Source organism: Oryctolagus cuniculus, chromosome 6 (assembly GCF_964237555.1).
Source record: "Oryctolagus cuniculus chromosome 6, mOryCun1.1, whole genome shotgun sequence".
NCBI lineage: Eukaryota > Metazoa > Chordata > Mammalia > Lagomorpha > Leporidae > Oryctolagus > Oryctolagus cuniculus.
The window spans coordinates 152236377-152246390 of NC_091437.1; the positions used below are offsets into that span (position 1 = coordinate 152236377).

Sequence of the window (10014 nt, forward strand, 5' to 3'; positions counted from 1 at the left end):
TTCTTTTATCCATTCATAAGCAGTTCATCAGATGACCCAAAAAATGTCTATTCCATTCCTACTGCATAGCAAATATGTGACAGGAAACATGTCTTTCTCTCAAGTACTCAGTAGTCCTGGTGAGTGAGTGGTCAATTAAACAGACTAACAGTGCTTGGTAAGGATCATAGCAAGATGTACACAGAGCACAGAAGAGAAATACCCAGCCGTGTCTGGAAGTGGGAGAAGGAAGGCTTCCTGGAGAAAGGGGCATTTGAGATGGTAGCCAGTTGCAGCAGGGTAGCTGAATAGTGAGAGGAGACTAGCAGGCAATGTATTAGCATGATCAGAAACCTGAAGACCTGGAAGAGCGATGCAGGATGGGAGAGCTGAAAGCAGTTCTGTTGGGGTGGAGCAGAGTGTGTGGAGATGAAAGTAGGGTTGAAAAGTGATGTAGATGGCAGAAATGACAGATTCATTTCCTCTCATCGACAAGGAAAATCTGTTTTGCTACATCATCCCTTGAATCTGAGTCGGTTACAGGACTTATGTTGGCTGATGGTAATGTGGCATGCCAGGTACAAAGCAATGCTTGAAAAATGGGGGCCTTTTTCTATTCTCGGCACTTGACACTGACTTTTGTAAGTCTAAGGTAGCCTGCTGGATGATGAGAAATGCTTGTCCCAGTTTCTTTGCCACCCCAGCCTACAACAAGCTATCCCCAAAGCAGAGCTACTTAGCTGTCCTGCAGTTCAGCATGGATACAGGAGTGAGCACAGCTCCGTTCAGACCAAATTCCTGACCCATGGTATCATGAGCTAAATAAATGGCTATTGTTTTGTCCACAAAATTTTCAGAGTGTGTGTTTGTTTTGTTTTTGTGTACAATCTAGTTAATATGGCAGTCAGGAAGATTTATAAATGATGTTTAGGCATCTGGACTTTAATTTGATGGTGCTATGGATAGTTCAAAGGATTTACTACAGGGAAGTGGTGGGATATATGAGCTACAGAAAAACCACTGTTAGAGATATCCAAAATGACTGTGCATGGTTAAGTATCTAGCTAATTGTAAACTGGTATGGAAATGAACTCGATGACTAAAAACCCTATATACGCATGGCCTGAAGATGCACAGGATCAAACCACATGAAAACACACAATAATGGCACATTTTCACCAGTGGTACTTCTGGCTGTAGACAAAGTCTCCCCCCACAGTGCCTGGCAGCTGATATCCAGCTCTGGGCCCAGGAGAAAGGCTGTGGTATGGATGGAAAGCGACAATGCATCAAGACCACGGAAGTTTCGCTTCTCGGAAAGATGACCTGGAATAGCAGTTCTCTGGGTTAATTTGGTAGCTGCATGAACCACCTGGGTCACAGGGCCTTGAAAGAAAATTTTCAGACTACCGTAAGGAGATTATCAGTCCACACTCGAATAGGAGGGTGTTTGTTTTCTGTAGCCATATTTATAATATGGGAAAGTGAACATTGTAAGCATTCATTAACAACCACATGGTACAGGGATTAAGACAGCCTGGGACAACCATACCCCATTTCAGAGTGCCTGAGCTTGAGTTCTCACTCTGCTTCTGACCCTTGCTTCCTGCTAATGTGCACCATAGAGGGCAGCAGGTGATGTCCCTACCATTCACCTGGGAAACCCAAATTGAACTTCTGGAAGCTCCTGGCTGGAAGCTTGTGGCCTGGTTCAGCTTTGGCTTTTGCAGGCATTTGAGGAGTGAGCCAACAGATGGAAGATCTCTGTTTTTCTGTATTTTTCTCTTTGTTTCTTTTTTTAAAAAAGTATTTAAGGTATGCAAATTTCATCTATTTCATATACACAGATTTAGGAACACAGTGATACTCCCACTCTACCCTCCCTCCTGCCCACACTCACATCCTTCTTCCTCCTCCCTCCCACTTCTAATTTTTACAAAGAGCTATTTTCAGTTTACTTTATACTCATAACATTAACCCTTCAGTAAGTAAAGAGTTCAAAAAGTAGTATGAAGAAAACAAAATAACACTGTTCCTCAACAGTGGAGACAAGGGCTATAAATGGTCATCAAGCATCAAAACATCAGTTTCACTCCATTGTATTTCAAATACATAAAACCAAATAAAAATTAGCAAAAAATAAAAGAATTCCCATTAACAAAGAGCCCAATAGTAGGAAAATGACAATGTAAATTATTATACAACTGCATGATTGAAAGTAGACAAATGTTAAAGCAACGGTTTCAAAGATTACAGCACAAAGTTTGCAATATTAAAATCACACATATGCAGTATGCAACTGACAGTTTTCCTCCGATATCCATTCTTCTTTTTATGTCTAATGATAGAAAGTCTGATTTTCAGCTGAGCACATGGCCACCCAGCTAGAAATACCATTTCTCAACCTCTTTGGCTGTTGGAGTATGACCACATAACCGAGTTTTTGTCCAAAGAGTGATGGATTCCTTTTCCAGATTGTCCCCGAGTATTGTAGATGTGTTCACACGTTCCTTCCTTCTGCCCTGTTCTTTCCTGAAGGGCTGGATTGCAGCTGTGATGACAGCACCTAGGGGATACGCTGTGGGACCAGAGCTGCTCCAGGGAGTTTTAATGCCTCACCACAGCACTGGTGAGGCACAAGCTGCTGAGTGTAGGAGACAAAGCCACAAAGTCACTGTGCAGGTGCTCAGGAAGGCCCGTGGGATACTTACATACCCAGCTGCAGAGGCCTTGCAAGCACAGAGTCCACATCCTAAGCCTGCACCTTAGCTCTTATTAACCGTGGCGTTGTGTGGACTTCAGATGGGTGAGTGGCTACAGAAGGAAGGGCTGCCCCAGAAGTGCAGGTGGTGTGTCTAATTCATGAATCAGCTTGGGCTTGGGTCATGTCTCCTTTGCCTATTTCTGCAATTTCTGTTGCCTCTGGGTTCCAATCTCTTTCTGTCGTGCCCCTCCCCCACTCTTTGAACAAAAGTTTCAAAAAACTTAATTTTTTTTTTTTTTGACAGATAGAGTTAGACAGTGAGAGAGAGAGAAACAGAGAGAAAGGTCTTCCTTCCGTTGGTTCACTCCCCAAGTGGCCGCCACGGTTGGAGCTACACCGATCCAAAGCCATGAGCCAGGTGCTTCTTCATGGTCTTCGACGCGGGTGCAGGCGCCAAGCACTTGGGCCGTCCTCCACTGCCTTCCGGGTCACAGCAAAGAGCTGGACTGGAAGAGGAGCAACTGGAGAACTTAAATATTTTAAAACTATGGCAGGTTATTTTTTTAAGAAAAGATTTATTTATTTATTTGTAAGGCAGAGTTACAGAGGCAGAGGCAGAGAGAGAGAGAGGTCTTCCATTCACTGGTTCACTCCCCAGATAGCCACAATGGCCAGAGCTGAGCTGATTTAAAGCCAGGAGCCAAGATTTTCTTCCAGGTCTCCCACATAAGTGCAGGGGCCCAAGGATTTGGGCCACCTTCATTCTTTTCAGACCATAACAGAGAGCTGGAGCAGAAGTGGAGCAGCTGGGATTCATACTAGCGTCATATGGGATGCCAGCACTGCAGGCAGTGGCTTTACCCGCTACACCACAGCGCCAGCCCCAGGGTCTTAATAAATACCGATTTTTATTATGATTATAGCAGTATATATTTTGGGTGTATAAATATATATGTGTGTACAGCATATTTATGTATATATTATCTAGCTAGCTAGGTAGCTTGGGGTGTCACCAAATAATCAGCCTCAAGCCCGAGTTGTTCAGAGGAAACCTTTACTTGTGACAAGTGAAGGAGGCAGTGGGAAGGTAGAGTTCCTGAAAAGAAACTGTCCCCCGGGGAAGCAAGGGTGAGGGGTGTGTCCAAGATGTAGAGCAGGATAAGGCACCTTCCACTCCCACAGTGTAGGTGATGTCCTTCTGCACACATGGGGTGTTCAAAGAATGGCAGCAATCTTCCTTTGGTGGAGAATCCAGTATTGCAGTGAGAAAAGGTCTACTTAGATTGCAAAGATCTGACTCAAATGATTTCCTACAGATTCATTTGAAAGTCAGTTATGGGGCGGGGGTTGGGGGGAGAACAAACTTCCATCGGGGGAAAGAACAAACTTCCATCCATTGGTTCACTCCCCAGAAGGCTGCAATGGCCAGGGCTGGGCGAGGCAGAAGCCAGGAGCCCAAATACTTGGGCCATCTTCCACTGCTTTCCTCAGCTCATTAGCAGGGAGCTGGATCCAAAGTGGAGCAGCCAGGGCATGAACCTGTGCCCCTGTGGGGTAAAGGTATAGGCTTTACCTGTTAGTCACAAGGCCACCCCCGGTTTCCTGCAAGTTTAACCATTCCCTGTTTGTGGTGTTCTGGCCCCTCTGAGTACAATGCTGTAAGATATTCTTTCCTGGAACACCCTCTGACACAACCAAGACCAAGAGAGCATACAATATAAGCTGTTTCCAGTTCTGGGCCCTGTTCCACTGACCCCTTTTTGCCTACATACTACCCTCTTGGTTACATTCTCCATCACTATCATTTATCACTTCAAGAATATCATATAAAATGGAATCTTTAGGAATTGGCTTTTTAATCCCCATTCAGCATAATTCTCTTGTGATCTCTTCAAGTTGTTGCAAACATTAATGTTATATGTATAGTGCTGTGTAGTATTTCATCGTATAGCTATAGCACATCGTGTTCATCCACCTGCCCATTGAGAGATATTGACTTGGTTTACCCCTGTTCCCCCTTCTTTTGAATGGGAATGCAGCTGCTGTAAGTATTCCTGTGCAGATTTTTGTGTGAATACAAGTTTTCATTTCTCAAGGGGAAATGTGCTAGAGTGAATTTCTGAATCATATGATATTTGCTTGTTTAAAAGGAACTGCCAAATTATTTTCTGAAATGGTTGTATCATTTTTTTTTTCAAAGATTTATTTATTTGAAAGTCAGAGTTACACACAGAGAGGAGAGAGGCTGGGAGAGAGAGAGAGAGAGTCTTTCTTTCACTGGTTAATTCCCTAATTGGCCGCAACGGCCGGAGCTGCCAGAGCTGGGCCGATCCGAAGCCAGGAGCCAGGAGTTAATTCCAGGTCTCCCATGTGAGTCCAGGGGCCCCAGCACTTGGGTCATCTTCCATTGCTTTCCCAGGCCATAGCAGAGAGCTGGATCAGAAGTGGAGTAGCCAAGACTCGAACCAGCACCCATATGGGATGCCAGCACTGCAGGTGGTAGCTTTACTGCCTATGCCACAGTGCCAGCTCTGGGTTGTATCATTTTCCATTCTTACTAGCAATAGACACTAGAGCTTAGTACTATCAGCACTGATTTTTAAAATCTTATTCATATATGTACATAGTGGTATCATATGCTTTTCATTTATATTTCTTTGATGACTAATTTATGTTGAACACCTTTTCATGTGCCATCTCTGTAATCTCTTAAAGAAAGTATTTGTTTTTTGGCTCATTTTTTTAAACATAGGTTTTTGTTTTCTTCTTGCTGAGCTTTGTGTTTTAAAGGCCCTATTCTACACACAGTTGCATTGTGTGCTAGTAGGGGCTAAAGCTTCAATATGGATTGATGGAGGCACAATTCTCTCGGTGACACTGGTGTGTTAATGTTGCTGTGTGTTGATTGCTTTTTCCTGTGTGGTTGGGATTTTCTTGGATCTTCAAATGCTGAGTAGTTCTGAATTCTTGCCCCCTTAGTTTGACTCTTTTAAGATTCTTGACCTTATTCAATAACAGTATTTTCGTGCCAGGAGCTGACTGGCCTGTGGAAGTTCTGGCTAACTGTTGTGCTAACTGTTGAGAGCCATTCCTCTGCTAAAACTTACATTTTTGAGGTCATTGCCTTTCTAATCAGACCTGTCCCAGGGGCACCTCCCTCAGGAGCCAGTCTGCCACCTGAGTAGTGACCTATTTGTCTGGTTCTTGTACTCTTCGATGTAGGATCAGACCCATAAGTAGATTTGGGGTAACTGTGAGGTTTGTTGACAACTCTATGGGGTCTCTTTTACTGCTGGCCATGGTTCTTGTTCTCTGAGGGCCCCCTTCTCTGACCCTTTTGCTAGAAAGTTGGTGCTGAGTTATCCTGCTCTGCCACACCTTCTTGCAACCATGCCCTTGTCTTGGGCCAACTGCTGGGGGAAGGAGAGAGAGGAGTGCAGCTGTCTCTTTGGAACTAAAGGCCTTCTGATCACGCTGGGCGCTGTAAGAGAAGACAGAAAGAAGGAAAGGAAAGGAGGGGCCGTATGCTCTCTGCCGTCAGTGTTCAGAGTGCCCTTCTTAATACTCCCTTTGGCAGGACCAAGGGCTTTCCCTGGCGCCCTCTGTTGGCTGAGGCTCATTTCTGGGTTTCAAATGCAGGGGGCCAGAGGAGAAGAAAAAAAGAAAGAAAAATTTACCATTAGTCTGGTGCACCTTAAATTCTGGTCTTTCTCATTCTATTTTTATTTTTTTATTTTTTTGACAGGCAGAGTGGACAGTGTGAGAGAGAGACAGAGAGAAAGGTCTTCCTTTGCCGTTGGTTCACCCTCCAATGGCCGCCGCGGCCGCCGCGCTGCGGCCGGCGCACCGCGCTGATCCGATGGCAGGAGCCAGGAGCCTGGTCTCTCATGGGGTGCAGGGCCCAAGGACTTGGGCCATCCTCCACTGCACTCCCAGGCCACAGCAGAGAGCTGGCCTGGAAGAGGGGCAACCGGGACAGAATCCGGCGCCCCAACCGGGACTAGAACCCGGTGTGCCGGCGCCGCAAGGCGGAGGATTAGCCTAGTAAGCCGCGGCGCCGGCCCTCTTTCTCGTTCTAGCTACCACCATCCACATGTTGGAGTCCCAAGTAGCTGTTCCATACTTTTTAACCAGGTTTCCAGTTGCAAAGAGAAGCAGACCTTGGAGGAAGCCAGGATACACAGGCCCATGAGGAAGCAACACATCCACGTAGGGGCTGTCATAGTAGCTTTAGTTATCACATAATGTTCCCTACTTTTTGGCCCCACTCACCAGTAATTCCAAGTTTTGTGTTGGCATTTGACCAATACATTTCCATGTTCCATAATGTCAATCTTTATTTTTTTCTTTTGCAACTTCCTAGCAGGTATTTAGTGTTTGCATTTTTTTTTTTTTTTACAAATTGCCTCAAAACCTATTTAAAGTGTTGGGAATAATTTTAAAGCAGATGAGAAAAATCCCATTTCAAAGCCTTAGTATTGAAATGTAAGAATTTGGGACTTGGGACAGACAAGTCACAGACTTGGTTCAGTGATTAAGTCACTCTTTGGGATATCCACATCCCATTCTGGAGTGCCTGGTTCAAGCTCAGGCTATGCCGCTTCCAATCCAACTTCATGCTAGGAGACAGCAGGTGATGTCTAAGTACTTGGATCCCTGTCACCCACATTGGAAACCCTGATTAAGTTTCTAGCTTTGGGCTTCTGCTTGGCCCAGCCCCAGTTTTTGAGACTGGGGAATAAACCAGCAGATGGAAGATCTTTCTCTGTCTTTGTCTCCCTCTGTGTGTCTCTCTTTCAAATAAAATTCTAAAAACACAATGAAAATGAATAAATAAAATGTATAGGAAATATTAGAACCTAATTGACAACATGTATCAGTTTCCATTGCAGGAACAAAATCACATAACGATGAAACTATTTTTAAATATACATTTAAAAAATTATTTTTCCAAAGCATTGGTTTCCTTCAAAAAGATATTTCCTCATTTATTGCCCCAAAATATTACTTTTACTTCAAATGACTTTATCAAGTGGGTATGAGGGTCCTCCAAGGAGTTAGAGTACAAGTGGAATTAAAAGATGAATATATTTTGGTGCTCACTTTGGCAGCACATATACAGAGATTACCATGATACAGAGATGAACATGGCCCCTGTGCAAGGAAGACACGCACATTTGTAAAGCATTTCATATTTTTGAATATGAAAAAATAAAAATTGAAAAGAATAGATATATTTTGATGCAAAAGATTATGAAATCCAGGAACAAGTTTTTCACTAACACACATTTTCAGTGAACTCTTTCAAGAATTTGTATGTGCAAGGATTTCAACATATTTTGAGCCAAAGCAAACTTACATTTTAATTCTATTTTCCACACTTTTTTTTTTAATGTACTCTGGATTTTGTAAAACAAGCAAACAAAAAGTCTTGCTAGGTAGCATATCAGCAATAGCCACTGTATTTTATCCACAATGTGGCTGAAAAAGAGCCCAAAAGACAAAGAGATAGTATCTTTTTGTGTTTTTTAAGTTTCTATTCCCCTAATCTTCAAAAACAAGAAGTCACTAAGTTGGGTTGAATTTATCAGAGATGACATCTTGTTCTTCTATTTTCTTCTTGTTATCTTCACCTTGAATTATTAGTATCGCTTTGACCCGCAGTTTCTTTGTGGAGGAAATATTTTAAGTTGTTTGTACATGCTAAGAGAATTAGCTTAGTTAAAATTGATAACATATCTAGAAAAGAAAAAAAAAACAGACAACAGATTGTGTAAATCCATTTCACCAAGAAAATGTAAACTGCAAGGCTTTGGGTTCTGAGCAGATGAACGAATGGAGTGAAATCCATATATGACTCAGAGCCATCTAATGTTGATTAAATGATAGAACCTGTATCAATCCTATAGTAAATATTCCTAGTAAAGTAGAGAATATTTCTGTATTTTTTTTAAAGATTTATTTATTTGAAAGTCAGAGTTACACAGAGAGAGAAGGAGATGGCAGAGAGAGAGAGAGAGAGAGAGAGAGAGGTCTTACATCTGCTGGTTCACTCCCCAATCCACTACAACGTCTGGAACTGCACTGATCAGAAGCCAGGAGTCAGGAGCCTCTTCCAGGTCTCATATGTAGATGCAGGGGTCCAAGGACTTGGGCCATCTTCTACTGCTTTCCCAGGCCATAGCAGAGAGCTGGATCGGAAGTGGAGCAGCTGGGACTCAAACTGGTGCCCATATGGGATGCAGGTGCCGCAGGCGGCAGCTTTACCCGCTATGCCACAGAGCTGGCCCCTATTTCTGTTTCTTAAGATATAAAAATCTAAGTTGAAAATGGAGTTTTAACATTTTATTCGGGCACTCTAACAGATATTCCTGCATGTTCCCAGAATTTGTGCACCCTGTGTTGGAGACAACCACACTGAACTGTGTCATGCCAACAGCACCACCACATGGTTAGCAGAGAATAGCATGATGCATATGTTTTTCATACCTGCACTGGTCCCAGCACTCAGATTCTTGCTTTCTTTTGTTGTCCACTGCCTTTTAAACACACACACACACACACACACTCATATACACACACCTGTTTAATTCCATTTCTCTCATTTCACTTTCAAACTTGTATTTCCCATTAATATTCCATTCTCTTACTCCCTTTTTTTGTGAGCCAAAAGATTAATCATGGCTTATAGCATAAAGACAGTACTAGTCCATTATCTGCACTCAAGAAGACAGAAACTATCCATTTTGATCTAAAATTAAACCCAAGAAATACCAGTGTTCTCAAAAGCCTTGGCAAATTTTTAGATGACTCCTTGAGAATTGCTGTTTTTCACTTTTTTACCCATATCTTCGTCTTCTCTTGATTGCATCTGTCTGTCTTAAGTATTAGCAGTTAAAAGACATGTCTTAATTTTAACATTGTTCTATTTCAGGGGGGGTCCAGTACCTGGGAAGACTTTTTCCCAGACATTCAAATGCAATGAAGCATATTCAATTGTATTTGTCTTGCTAAATTTAACATTACTAGTATTTTTAGTGAGAGAAATATAAGTTTGGCAATATTGGTTAGCAAACAAAAGTGAAAATTTACCTTTCTCTATTTCAATTTTGTGAATGTTTTATATTAGACACAATCATAATAATTAAGTGTAACACTATGTATTTTACCATGTACCAGACTCTGTTACATGATTTACATACAGTTAGTTATTTTAACTCTCACAACATATAATGTATTCACTAGACTCTTCATTTAACAGATCCAGAAGGAAGCACAGATCAGTTAAAGAACTTGCACAACCAATTAGCTAAGTGACAGAATCCAGATTT

The 10014-nt window shown here is 42.4% G+C and overlaps 1 non-coding gene across 1 annotated transcript; it reads left to right on the plus strand.

The window, feature by feature from the left end:
- The first annotated feature begins 7778 nt into the window (after positions 1-7778).
- Positions 7779-7882, plus strand: LOC127490841 (U6 spliceosomal RNA). Its single transcript, XR_007919235.1, has one exon. It is a non-coding gene; the product is annotated as a U6 spliceosomal RNA (small nuclear RNA).
- The last annotated feature ends 2132 nt before the right edge of the window (positions 7883-10014 follow it).